Genomic DNA, 15,219 nt, shown 5'->3' with positions numbered 1-15,219 from the left:
AGTATACTCATTTGTTTTGGCTGTTTTGGTTTATGCTATCTAGGCACATTTAACTTTACACATCATCAACAAGAGCAGTCTGCTCTGATTGGAAACTGACCCAGTTCATTGTGATAGGCTGATCACCACAAGCACCCGTCGGAAATGTAACGCTTCTTTCCATAATAGCGAGATTCATCTTTCAAAATATTGTCTTTAGTTTTACCATCAGTTCATGCCTGAAAGGGGAACAGAGTTGCGTGACAGACACAGTGATGAAGCTTGTATGTGTTTGCAGTACACAAGTCAAGGACGGTTAAGACAGTTGACTGCACTTTGTGACGTCTCTCTCTCTCTCACACACACACACACACACACACACACACACATGTGCGCACACACACACACGCAACACGCAAAACTCTGCATTTCAATAGCAAATACTTAAACTAATAACAAAACATACTTACAGTAGCTGATTCAGAAGCACCATATAGTCATAGCAAAGTCAGAATTACCTCCTCTCCTAGGTTCACGAAACGGTCATCCATAAAATGTGTCCATAAAATGTTTATTTGGCCTACTTTCAGAAGGCGAAATAAAGTGCTTTAGCTTTCGTCTAGATACACACGGCATCTCTCGGACATGGCTGCTTCAACACTAACTGCAGTTACTGAAACCACGCCTTCTTTCTTTGTGTGAACATTTGGGCGGCATTACGCAGATATTTCCACATAATGATGTAAACGTGTGGGGGCATGTTTGAATGAGACGTTTTAGGGGGGCATGGCAGTGTCTTTAGTTTTATAAATAATATCTCTTTGGATTTGTGCCTTTACAGATCTTCTTTATGCACCAAGAGCTTGTAACAAGAAAAAAGAAAAGCAAACATTTTAATCGCATCATATGACCCCTTCAAAGCTTTAATGAAAATAAAACTGTATATTAAGAGCTATCAGAAGCAGTAGAATCTACAATTAAAAGCGTATCTAAAAGTATGTGACAACAACAAACAAAAAACATAGGCCTACCATAAAAGCTGTTCATGCACAGTTTCTGCGTGATCCTTTTCAATAATATTCTGTGCTTCTCAATCAGGCTCAAACTGATAAGCGATATTAACGAAACTGTTGTTTACAATAAAACCAGAACACATAACGCTGAGGTGAGGGGAGGAACTTTTAGACATGCACTAGAGTCTGATTAGCCAATCACAACACACTGGGCTAGCTAACCAATCAGATCCCATCGCCTATTTCTGAGGGAGGGGCTTCATAAAAGCAGGAAATGATCAGCACGTTTCTCAGAGAAGTGTGAGCATTAAGACATGTTAAACTGCACCCCATAAACATGATCAAGTCTAGAAAAAAACAAAAACAGTGAACCACCCCTTTAATAAAACTTAGGAATGAAAACAACTTGAAAAACAGGATGTAGGTGGAGGTAAAAAGGACAGTGCAGTCCAATAATATGGTGCTTTATTTCTTGCAACTCTCCCTATCTCTCTCACTCTCTTTCGACCTTAAAGTGGCTGTAGAGAGATGTAAAGTCACATGATCGATGGTAAACTGAGCAATCACGACCCATTCCTGCAAAGAATCCCAAGCATGACACTCATACAGAAACGCACTAACATGTATGACTTTAACAACTCACTTAAAAAAGGAGGAGAGAGTGAGAAACTTAGAGAGAGATGGAGAAAGATGGGGAGAGAAAAAGGGGAAGGGATGAGGATTGACGGATGAGGTGAGTGAGAAAGGAAAAAAAAAGAGGGAGCACAGACAGAACCTCCAGAAAATAAACAGGGTGTCTTGTTTCAAAGGCGAGGGGGACACACAGGCATTCCATTGTTCAAGCCAATTATCAGAGGCAAATAATAACAGCAGATGGATCCAGCAAGGCCAAAGAATGAGTGAGTGAGAAGTGGAGAGCTGCAGAACAGATGATGAAATGTGAGAGAGGAGGAAAAGGAGGAGGGGTCAGAATAACCCGGTCCTAAAGCACCACATACCAGATGTGGACTTCTACAGGGACAGTGCACAAACATAAACTTTCATCACAACCTTTTTTTTTTTTTTTTTTTTTTTTGGTTCAGAGACAACAACAGAGGCCAAGAATGGAATGGAAACCTGCATTTCTCACATACTGTAAGCACCAATAAACACTAACACCAATAAACAAAACCACCTAACAAACATCATGATGAGATGATGACTTCAAGATATAATTGTCAAGTGCAAAAACAACACATTATTGTTATTACTATTGTTGGCACAAGAAACAAAGTATTGTTTCACCTAAAAATTAAAATTTATAAAAAATAATACAAATAATGAATTATTATGCTACATGTTTAAATATTAATATAATATAATATAATATAATATAATATAATATGCAGCAGACACCTAGCTTCAAAACAACTACTACTAATAATAACAACAATAATAATTGATTTTATTATTAGTGTAAAAATATTTAGTTTTAATAGTAATAGTAGCACTAGACACATTCAGCTTCACACAAAAACAAAACCTTATTATATAAAAAAACTACATTAACAATTCATAATAACCAACATTAATAATAATTTTATATTTTTGCTATTATACCTATAAAATAATAATAATAATAATAATAACAATAATAATAATTATTATTATTTAGAAACAGAATTGGGACTCCATAAGCAACCAGGCTAAATATAAACAGCATGTACTAACTAGTAAGCCACAGGCTCCAGTTTGAAAGCATAGTTACTGGAATTACACTAATTGTAATTTGCTCATTACACAAACCAAACTGCTCACAATATAGGAGGTATTTTGTTCACTCGAAATTATTGTATTATTGTATAATTATTGTATTGCTTCAAAAAGTTAGTTGCTTTTGCACTGAGCTTTTGCTTTGAGTAAAGGCCATGTGTTATATTGAGAGCATTTCTCTGTTTTGTTTCTCTGGGTGTATTTTATTAGCAGCGGAGCTACAGGGAAGAGCATCTGAAGCGAGAGGAACTGGCAACTCAATATGCTGAAGGATGTGTCATATCGCTGCTCAACTGACAGCCCAAGTGTGTGCGTACGGGGAGAGGGGGGGCCTTTTCACCCTAAAACAAAACGCATCCTCAATGTGCCCCTGTCAAGGGTGGGAGATGTCTTCAGATAGTGGCACAAAAGATCAACCATTCCTTTTCAGTCGAGAGAAAAGAAAGAAAGTTTTCGTTTCATTAACTCAAGACTAAAGCGTAATTATCTCCCTATGGGCCGCAATCACCAAAAGAAGGATAATAGAACTGAAAGCACTTTCCACTCCACTCATCTAAGCGGTTCTTTTCTTCTCTCTCTTTTTTTTCCACTTGTTTTTTCTTCTCCGCCCTCAGATGAGATTAACCAATCGAATAATGGCAACAGATTGCGGGGGCAAGAGGAAAATACAACTTTCAGAATGGTGTCTGTTTAAGAGCTTTAAAGATTCTACGTTATCTGGCTTAGTGTTCTTCTACTTGTCAGCGAAATGGTTTCCTTTCCTTTCGTCTGGCATCCCCTTCCCTCTTTATCTCTCTCTCTTTCGCTGAATTTGGAACGGGCTGGAGGAAAAACAGGGTGAGGGAGGTTAGCCGCTAAGTCGCCCTGGTTCTGCCTAAAACTAGCTATTTCTCAAATTCAAATTCGAGATTTGGATTTAGATAAATCGCAAACATTTTTTAAGTATATCCCTTTTTCTCAATTACTAACAGGCTGCTAGTCAAAGGTGCTTGCAGCGCTAGCCTTAAGATAATTCCCTCAAGGATTTGCAGCTAGAAACACAGAGCAGGCCCTGGATTTAATTAGCTTATGAAAATAATTGCCATTAGCACAACTCGGAAACGGTTTGGAGCACCACGCCATGACGGAGAGAGAAAAATCTCTCACTTCTAGAACGGAGAAGACAAAGAAATAGTGCGAAAAAAGGAAATTGGCAGGCCAAGCGACTGTTTTGTGCACTGACACAGAGGTCGAGTTAATTAGACTATTGTCATTTTAATCAGGACAGCTTCTCGGTCAGCCTTCCCTCAAAGAGTGAGCGAGCGTGCGCATGTCAATGCTACACTCAGGGTCTCTGTTTGGTGTGTGTGTGCCGGTTCTATGGACTCGCTTCGCTAATGAGCAACGCCACAGAAACAAAGCCCCCAAAGGACCACTGGGGGAAACTCCTCACCCTTCTCTCTGCTCACTTCTCTGTTCATTTGAAAATAATTTAAATATCAAATATTTGAAATCATTTGCTTCTCCCTGGCTATCTGATATTGAATGGAAAGTCTTTCATGTTGCCTTTATTATGTTCATAAACCGGCATTAAAATTCAGAACTATCATTACAAGTGACTATATTTATTACAGCAGCTATCATTTCAGTCCGAACCATGGATTGTTTTCAGATAACTATGAATATTTAATTCTGACAAGACATTGTTATGTAAAAATATCCACAATGAGAGCTTCCGCACCATAAATGCATAAATAGTGTCCAAAACAGTCACAGAAACAGGAAGCTGAATTTACATCGTACACTGTCAAAAAAGTCAAATTAAAAATTAAGGTTCAGTCTTCAGTTTTTGCGCATAATCAAAATGGATTCAAATTTTTTTAAATCTTGTCTCTCATAGCATAAAAATGAAGTTGAAATAGGTTAAAGTAACGGAAAAGCATACGTCGCAATGACTAATCAACCATATCATTTTTAACAGTGTACAACAATTGAAAATCCCACTGAATTCAGATTTGGTTATGGTTCACATAGTAAATGTGAAAAGCAAAGGCAAAAACTTCAAACAGCTGAACATCCTGTATCACACGCTGCCTTACTAGATCTCATAACTGGCGATATAACGGTTTTATAAATATCGTAGTATCGCGATATTATTGTGGTCACATGATGATATAAAACGAAAGGTCTCATGTAGTGTAGTTTTTAAAATACATTTAAATGTCTTGTTCTAGCATAAAAGGTCTTTAAAGTTGTGTTTTGGGCCATTATGCTTTGACATAGTCTGAGTCAAATGAACTAAAAACAATTAACTCGTTATCGAATGCGCTGTGAGTTTAGAGCACATTTGGGAATGCAACAGCACTAATTATGCTTTATTTTCATGGCAGATGATTACAGCATTTGATGAAATTTGTAGTGAGACTGTTTTCAATGAAGCAGGAGTTGTCCTTCAAAATAAAAGCTCTAATGCCGTTTTCGTCAAAATAGGGCTTAAGTTTAAAACTTTTAAATGCAGTCCAAATCAAAATATCTCTTCCAAGTGTGGAAATTATGAAAAAAGTATTGTAATTTCCCTACTGTAGTTCAAAACAATAATAATGTACCTATGAAATATTCATTTTCATTTATTTTAGTGCAATTGTTTTCAAATATGTGGCTAATACTGTAATAGGAACAGCAATAATATAAAATTGTTATTAGGGATCAACCGATATGCATTTTTTCAGGGCCGATGCCGATACCGATTATTACAGATCAAGGAGACCGATAACCGATATTTTGAACCGATATGTTTCTAGTGTAAAAATGAAAATTAATGTCAAAATTAAGAATAAAAAAGCCTCTGACAAAGACTCTCTTTAAATTATTTTAACACATCTTTAATTCTGAGAACTGTTCATAATAACAACATTAATATTAATAAAAGTGGGACCACAGTATGTTTCATGATTAAGCCTACAGATATTTTGTTACAGCTAAACAGTTTAGGGAAAGGGAAGTATTGGCATCAATAATTTACATGTTAGAAATGTGCAATAGCTTAACCTCTCATAATTATTTTCTGATGACTAAAACATGGCCTAAAATAATAGAGGTGACTACTCAATTAATAGTCTAATGCACATCAATGGATTAACTAAAAAAGCATACACACACGTGTGTGTGTGTGTGCTTTTTTAGTTAATCCGAATGTGATTCGCGGATTAATTGCACAGCTTAACCATCATAGAGTGAAAGTTTATCATTGACAGGACTGAAAAACACATGCAAGTTTAACAGGGCAGAGAGAGAGCGCGCGCGCGAGAGAGACAGAGAGAGAGTGTGCGCGAGAGAGACAGAGAGAGCGTGCGCGCGAGTGAGACATATAGAGAGCGCGCGTGAGAGATAAAGAGAGAGAGCGATCCGTCTTCAAACACGAGTGCTGTCTTGTTCTCTCTCCCTCGCGCATATTAATCAATTGACACGATGGTGTCGATGTTTAAATCATTTAAAATGAGAATGTAAGTGTGCTCACCCCATTTTTGTTTGTAAGAAAAAATATTGCAATATATATCGCAGAAAAATAAAATATCACAATGTCATTTTTTCCCAATATCGTGCAGCCCTACACACAACCCATATTGTAATAGTGTTTTTTTTGTTTTGTTTTTTTGATGTGTTAAATGTTTGTTTGACTGTTTATCACGGCGATACAAACTAGAAAGTATACAGGACAGTGTCATCCAGAAACGTGCAATGTGAGATTGACAATTTACGTTATTAACATAGGGTTATTAGTCAAATGAGAGAGCGCGGCCGCGGAGATAACTAAATCAGGAATAGGGAGCTCCCGTCGCGTCAGGGCGTCAGAGCTCGCGCTTGATGCCCTTTCAGCTCTTCAAAATTGCATAATGGTAATTCTGAATCTGTATGATAAATTATTTTGCAATCATGTTATAATAAAGCAATATTTCTCCAAATATGCGCAATTTTTTTGACTAAGAGTCCTAGCAGAACGGACGCTGTTCAGTGAAGCTATGTGAACAACACACACACACAAAAAAAAAAAAACGCGGCAGACGTGAGTGAATTCATTCGTGTTGATAATCTATTCACAATATTACGTTAAGTTGGCCGAATGGTGAGAGAAGTAGGTTTTAGTTTCACTATCTCAGCACTGATGTGATGATCCATTAAAGCATATCACTGCAATGACGGACATTGACCGGGAATTCACAGTATAATAACTGAACGGGGCTTGTCATCATAAATCGATTATTTTAGGTGTTTTGCAACTTCAGTGTAGTGATTTATTGCAACTTCAGGAACGTTTACTGCATTCTTACCTTCGAGAGATTTTAGAGAGAACTTATTGATGTGTGATGATGATCACTGAAGCAGCTCCTGTGCTTTCGATGTGAGAGCGGAACATTTTCCAGCCGTGCCAGCCGTATTGATTGGCCAGGCTCGTGACTCCCAACAAATCATACGGACGATGGGCAGGGCTTAGTCTAGGCCACAGAGCGGTGCGATCTGAGGTGGCTGGATCAGTGCCAGATTGCGCATTTCAAAATAAAATGGTTTTATCGGCAAATCGGTTTTGAAAATGGCCGATGACGATAACAATAAAAATGCTTAATATCGGCGTCGATAATCGGTCGACCCCTAGTTGTTATCATTATTATTATTCTATTCTAATTAATTTGGCTTTCTAAAACACCAGTGTGAATGTAATTTAGACTGAGACCATGGGTTTTTGTATTGTGAACTTCATATTGAGATATTATCATATCATGGGATTTTGATATCGTTGCATCCCTGCTCATAACAACTCAATGTTAACTGTGCATTGCTTTAGGCTGACTGCTTGCTTTGAATACGCTTCCCCAGGACATTATCGGTTTCATTTATTTCCATATACCCCACTATGCATCATATGGGTGACATACAGAACAACATCTAACATTGAGATGTAAAGAAATACTGTTCAATGCACATTAACTCTTTTGGTTGTCATTATGTATAAAGTAAGCTTTCTAATGATTCGTGCTTGCAGTCATTTCAAAAACATAAATCACAGGTTGGAGATAGGGAAGCCAGCATTATAAAACTTTTACATTTGAACATAACCTCTCAAAACTGAGAACATGCTGCAAAAGTCTAATTTGGTCGCATCATACTCTATTGGAAACACCTAGTTGCTATAAACTGCTAAAAACACACACTTATGAAAACATTATTAATCTCCCCTTGAGTTGCAGTCTCCTTACAAACTTTAGTCCTTATTGTGGACTAAAGAAAACATTTAGTCCTTATTCTGTCCAACAAGCACAATTTGTCTAATTTGCATGTAGCTGAAAAAATAATTCTCTCATTTATTTCTTAAACTCGAAATGAAAAACAGACTAATGGCTCTATCTTAATTTGGAATGTTCTTGCCATTTATCATCTTGCAGATAGTTCATAGTTTTATCACTCATCATAAATATTTCAGGCAATGTTAATATTAATTTGATCAGATATTCATTTTACTTAAAATGCGAGTAAAAATCAATTATTCAACAAAAGGAATGATCAGTGGAGCTTATGGGGGATTTTTAAAGCAGCCTCGTACCTCGCTATTAGTTTATTAGGTTAACAAAACAATAACAGCATGCTTAAATCATGAATCATAATTGAACCCCCATGGAAACTATAGTAAAACTGGTTACACTAAGGTCACATGATCAGCACCATCAAATGCGATTTGTTGACACACTCTGACATGCTGCACCTCTATTGGGGTTTATCATGGATTACATGAATAAATGAGACCCTAATTTGAATACCAGTCTCCTCCCCACTGGACACTGTCTTTAGGGTAGATTCATCTCCTTTTACTGTCTGTAACAGGCTAAATCACTATGATTATTGCTCATAGTGTGGGCTAGGGATATTCTAAACCCCTAAATCTATATACTAATCTTCAATTCATAACTCATCCTGAGTGAATGATGTGCTATGACTATGTATCAATCTCAAACCATGAAGCTATTTCATAAAATGATCAGACTAAAACAAGGCAATAAACTGTCTGTAATTTCTGCTTTTTCTTTCTAATTCTTATACTACCTAATTCATATACATGCATAAATATATAAGTATGTGAATATGTATTAGCAGTGTACCACGTTGTGGCATTGAGGTGTCGCAATGAAATGTTTTGCTTTTTTCCTCGTAAGAGATTCCATCTGCAGAACAACAACAAAAAAATGTAAACAAGTATTTTATTGAAATTATGTTGATACGATAAATGAGTAAATCAAGTGACATTAGCTACATTTAAACCGTGTTCTAAGGCTGCTTCTTCCCTTCAATTATTCATCTCTTTCATTACTGCCGAGCACATAGAAAAGAATTAAAAACCGCTGATTCCTCCTAATTAATGCTCTTGCTGATACTCGCTACAGATGTCTTAGATTTCTCTGGTAATCTTTCACTGTGTTTAACCCTGTCAAACATTCAGGCGGTCTATTTTTTTCCAGTCTCTCCATCTCGCGCCTCTTAACCCCATCTATTTCTCCCGCTTGTCTATCTGTCCCATCCCCGCCACATTCTGTCTTGTCTCTATCTCTCCCACTAAATCACCACTTGTTTCTTAATTTATTCCACTCTTTCTCTCCTTTCTCTCCCTCTCCTTGCCTCCCACTCATGGACACACACTCTCACATACACAGCTAGAAGGGGGGTGGTGTGTTTTCTTTGGGTGAAACGTACGTTACTGTGTGAGAGAGGAGACTTTAAATAAACATCTGCACAGCATGGTCACAATAGAGTCTTTTGTGTTGAAATGTGGAGAGAAATTATGATGTTTTAAGGGCCATTTTCAGCTCGGCAACGGCGTGGACTCAACATGAGAACTCTCAAACAGGTTTGTTCACTCAAAAATGATAATTCCACCTTCATTTAGTCACCCTCATGTCGCTACAAACCTGTATGTAGTTCTTTTTTTCTACAGAACAGGATAGGAGATATTCGGAAGTCTGTGCTGGTCAGACTTGTCAATGCAATTACAGTGCAAGGACATTCAAGCTTTGAAAAGAATGCAAAAGCACCATGAGCATCACAAAAGTTGCCTACAGAGTATGATCAATGAGCTGTATTATTAGTGTGAGAAACTGAACATTTATACCATAATGTGCATGGAAACAGTCCTCAAAATATCTTTATGTTCTGAGGAAGACATGCAACGGAAGCAAAATCCCACAAAACTTTTTTTCTTTTTAAATAACTAGTGCTGGGCAATGATTAATCGTGATTAATTGCATCCATAATAAAAGTTTTTGTTTATATAATATATGTGTGTGTGCTGTGTATATTTATTATTTATACATAAAGACACACACACAAAGTATATATTTTCAAAATATTTACATGTATATATTTATAATCATATCATTTATATTATATATAAATATATTTTATATCTAAACATACAATTTTTATTAAATTTATACAAGCATGTGTGTGTATTTATATATACATTATACATATACACAGTACACACAAACATATTATCTACACAAAAACGTTTATTTTGGATGCGATTAATTAATGCCCAGCAATAAAAATAAAATGTTATTTAAAAAAATAAACTATCAAAGCACAAGTCAATGTATTTTTTTCTTTAAATAACTTACCAGTATGTTTATGTACTTGTAGACTCAACGCTTCCAAACCTTTATCTCCCGCTATTCTGAAAAAAGGCTGTATCTTTTTCTGCTTCCCATCGGCCAGCGTTCGCTCTTTGTTCCAACACTCTCCGAGTCAACAAATAACACTCTATGCAAAGTAATGCCTGCAAATTGTTTTGGATCTGTATTTGAATATTGAAATGCTTCACTTTAGATCTTGATATATGGCAGCAATTTTCATACGAGTCTGAAACAGGTACACACACACACAAACTACATGATAGCGGTTTGTCTTTTTTTTTCCTGCCTGACAAAGATCAATCAGATACATACTAAACACTCACATTCCTATCACTGCAGCATTATTTTTTAGAAACACAGAGTCACCGAACTACCGCAATAAGTGCCCAAAGTCTGAATTAAGTGTTGTGGGTACAAGGATCAAAACAGCCGCCTACACTACAGCATTTAACCAAATTGGATGTGTTGATAATATTACATTTACATATAACATAACTGCACAGCTCTGAGCGACTGTAGTCAAAAACCAGCCTAGAGACACACATGAACTTAAAATCACAGGTTGCTTGCAAGAGCACATGGGAAAGAAATCTAACACGTGGGTCATCACTGCAGGGTCAAACTACCGTTTAAAGTTGGCAAATAGTTTCCGGGCTCATCATCCCATCCAGCTTAGCATTTAAACACCTTCATCAGGTCAGAGAACTAGGTTGTTCTCCTCGGTTATGCAAGGTCATGCTATTTGCTTAAAAAGATGGACAGATTACGGTGGAAGGATGGTAATCATGGGGCCGAGCACACCGGCTAGCGTTTGTTACTTTGTGTGGCTGAAAAAAAAAAAAAAAAAAGACAAGCTGGATTTTCAGCTTTTGAGAAGGACAAGATGAGAGATGCTTTGATCTTTTGACTTTGAGAGGGAGATGCTGACTCGGTGCTGTCTATCTCTCTAAAGAAAAAATATGACTGAATATCTTACAAAAATGTCAAGTATAAGTGTGTGAACATGATGAACGTATTTTTTAGGAACAAGCAGTGAAAAGATACAGCCCTTCAAATGTGCCATAATAAAGAAAGAAAGATTTATTTCTCATGTTCTACCATACTGTGTATTTAAAGTGACAAAAAAAAGCATCTTTAGAATTTCTTCAAATGTTTCTATTTTAATTATACACACAGACAAGGTTAATTTCATATATATAATTAAGTAGAACTCTAATTACATTTTATATTTATATTTTTGTATCTGTGTATGTACTGTGTGCATGTATTGCTCATTTTTTATAATTCAAATATAAATAAAATAATATACAAATATTCAAAGAAAAGCCATCACCATTTATATAAACTGATCCAAAGAAACATGCCTTGTGTTTAGCTGGCATGGAGAGAAGCAGCCAGACCTTTAAAAGAGAACACAGCACTGAATATGACGGGGCGAGAAAAGAAAAAGATAAACAGAAGAAGGGAAGGGGGAGGGTAATGGCACTGAGGCAGGATGATATGGCAGGGTTCGGCAGAGGCCTATAGGATGCCAGCGAAGGTGTCACTAATCTTCATGTGACCCAAGGGGAGAGAGTGCGAGACAGAGAGAGAAACTGTCGGCTTCTTTAGATTCGGGGTGCTGTGACTCATCTGTTGCTTGTCACATTGGGTTTGGAGCGTCCGCGAGGCAGCCATGACCCCGAGCGGCACCCGTGTCCTCCGTCTGTGTATTTACAAACAGAGACAGGGCACAAACAGGCTGGGGTGAGTCGCTTTGGCAGATCTGTGTGAAGCAGGAGCGTATAACACCACCGAGCAGAGAGAGAGAGGGGGAGGACAGATGGGATTGACCCTTATGTCACCATTCTGAACAATATGACATTGCCGATGTGTGTGTGTGCATAAAACAGACTGGATCTGGAGTTTTAAAGCACAAAATTATTAAAAGATAAGGCAATACGCCTTATAATTAAATTAAATTATTAATTGTTAATTAAAAGGCAGTGTGTTAAACCAAAATGTTTTTAAAAAAACAATACACTATAAGACATACAAAAAAAATGATTCCAGTTAGACTGAGTAAACTGAACTGCTTTGTTAATGACTTAATTACACAGCTCCCTTAAACACACACATACATATAGTATACATATTTACCAAAAGTTTAAAAGGTCAATAAGATTTTTTTAATTAAAGGGGTCCTATTATGCTCTTTTACAAAGTCTTGATTTTGTTTTGGGGATGTACTAGAACAGGCTCTCATACTAGTTTGCTCGAAAAACACCTCTTTCCCTAGTCTGGCATGAACGGCTCGAATACTTCCTGTATCAAATGAAGGCCCTCCTTCTGAAACACAAAATGTGCTGTGATTGGTTAGCCAGGCCAATGTGTGTTGTGATTGGCAGCACTTGGTGCCTGGTCGGGAAATGTCATGTCCCTTACCATAATGAGCTTCATAGTGAGCTGTGAGCTTCAGTGTAAATCAAATCAATTTGAGCATGATATAAGCCCGGATGATTGTAACCACTCTAAGTTCATCTGCCTTGGGAAAACTAACATGTCTCCGACACAGGGATAACACTCGTTGACTTCTCTAGTGCAGCTCAACCAGGTCTCGTCCCATTCATCAGTATTTGTGATGTCAAAAATCCCGGAAAATATGCGTTGTAGTCCAAACGAGTCATTCATTGTAGTTTTTGAAAAGTCATTTCTCGTTTTGAAGTGGACTTTGAGCTTTGTAACTTTGCAGATCTTTTTTTATGCTCAAACAGCAACATCGCGGACTGACTAAAGTTGAAAAAGTGAAAAATCATAATAGGACACCTTTAAGGATACAGTCAACTGATTAAAAGTGACAGTAAATACATTTAGAATGCTACAAAACATTTCCATTTCAAATAAATCTTTGCACTTTCAAAAAAAAAATCCTGAAAAAAAAAATATTGCGGTTTCCACAAAAATATTAAGCAGCACAAATTTTTCAACATTGATAATAACAATAAGAAATGTTTCTTTAACACCAAATCAGCATATTAAACTGATTTCAGAAGGATCATGTGACACTGAAGACTGGAGTAAAGTCACATAATTACAACTTATATATTAAAAGAAAACAGTTATTCTGAATTGTAATATTGCACAATATTGCTGTTTTACTGTATTTTTGATCAAATAAATGCAGCCTTGTTGAGCAATATTTCAAAAAACATAAAAAAAAAAAAAAACCTTACCTACTCCAAACTTTTGGACGGTAGTGTAAATGACTACAACAAAAACTGAAAAATAATACTCTGTATATGTGAAACCAAAGTTATGTTGGTAACACAAACCACAGTGTGCAAGTCCAATTATCTGCTCAGTTTCTTTTTTGTAAGGTTGTTCACATGATCTTTTAAAGAAATAGCTTGCCGAGCAAAGTTTTCTTTCCTGTGCTGAGGTATTTCCTATTTACACAGGAAGTTGGGGTGGAACATAACGAAGCAAACCTTTTTTTTTTTTTTTTTTTACGGCCAATAGATTTTAAAAGACTGTATTGTCTGCTTTTAGGAGTATATATATATATATATATATATATATATATATATATATATATATATATATATATATATATATATATATATATACATATGAAGAGTTCAGATGCAAAAGCCTCTGAGTGCCATCTGAAATTTTCATCTAAAATTAGGATTTTTATCAAGCTCCTAGTCATTCCTAGTCATTGAGTCATTTTACTTTAATGACAATGTGCAGGTCCTTTTCCAGGCTATTAAAGTGAAATAACTGAACATAAATATAGGAGCCTGATAAAAATCCTAATTTTAGATGAAAATGTCATCTTTTGCATTCTGAACTCATACACTCATACATCTGAATATACATACATACATACATACATATATACAGTACAGACCAAAGGTTTGGACACACCTTCTCATTCAAAGAGTTTTCTTTATTTTCATGACTATGAAAATTGTAGAGTCACACTGAAGGCATCAAGTGCTATTTGACCAAGAAGGAGAGTGATGGGGTGCTGCGCCAGATGACCTGACCTCCACAGTCACCAGACCTGAACCCAATCGTGATGGTTTAGGGGTGAGCTTGACCGCAGACAGAAGGCAAAAGGGCCAACAAGTGCTAAGCATCTCTCGGGGAACTCCTTCAAGACTGTTGGAAGACCATTTCAGGTGACTACCTCATGAAGCTCATCAAGAGAATGCCAAGAGTGTGCAAAGCAGTAATCAAAGCAAAAGGTGGCTACTTTGAAGAACCTACAATATGACATATTTTCAGTTGTTTCACACTTTTTTGTTATGTATATAATTCCATATATAATTCCACATGTGTTAATTCATAGTTTTGATGCCTTCAGTGTGAATCTACAATTTTCATAGTCATGAAAATAAAGAAAACTCTTTGAATGAGAAGGTGTGTCCAAACTTTTGGTCTGTACTGTATATATGTATATATATGACCTCAAAGCCAACAAGCGTGGACGAAAAGCTACAAACACAAAAACTAATCAGGCAACAGGCATCACACCTAACATCGTGGTTCTGTCCAAAAAAATACAAATAAAAATCAGGTATTAGTTTAATATTACAATGTTCACATATCACTAAGGAAACAAAAAAAGATTTGTGCCACATTCAGCAACGGTGTAAACGAAGCTCAAAGGTCTTGTTAAACAGCCAACCGACCTGCACGGTTCAATTATTAAATGTCATACTCTGCACAAGAGTGCAAAGCCACAGTCAAAGGCTTCACAATCAAGATATTAAAAAAATGAGGTAGAAAGCTCTGAAAGGTGTCGACTAATGTAACTAATGGAATGTATTAAA

At 36.5% G+C, this 15,219-nt stretch overlaps 1 protein-coding gene across 20 annotated transcripts in view; it reads right to left on the bottom strand.

The window, feature by feature from the left end:
- LOC127960111 (forkhead box protein P1-B) overlaps positions 1-15,219 on the bottom strand; it is a 181,526-nt gene that overhangs the window by 129,180 nt on the left and 37,127 nt on the right. The window lies entirely within an intron of this gene.

The sequence above is a fragment of the Carassius gibelio genome, chromosome B6, assembly GCF_023724105.1.
Source record: "Carassius gibelio isolate Cgi1373 ecotype wild population from Czech Republic chromosome B6, carGib1.2-hapl.c, whole genome shotgun sequence".
Classification (NCBI taxonomy): Eukaryota; Metazoa; Chordata; class Actinopteri; order Cypriniformes; family Cyprinidae; genus Carassius; species Carassius gibelio.
The sequence above is the reverse complement of the archived record's forward strand: the minus strand, read 5'-3'. Positions and strand labels throughout refer to the sequence as shown.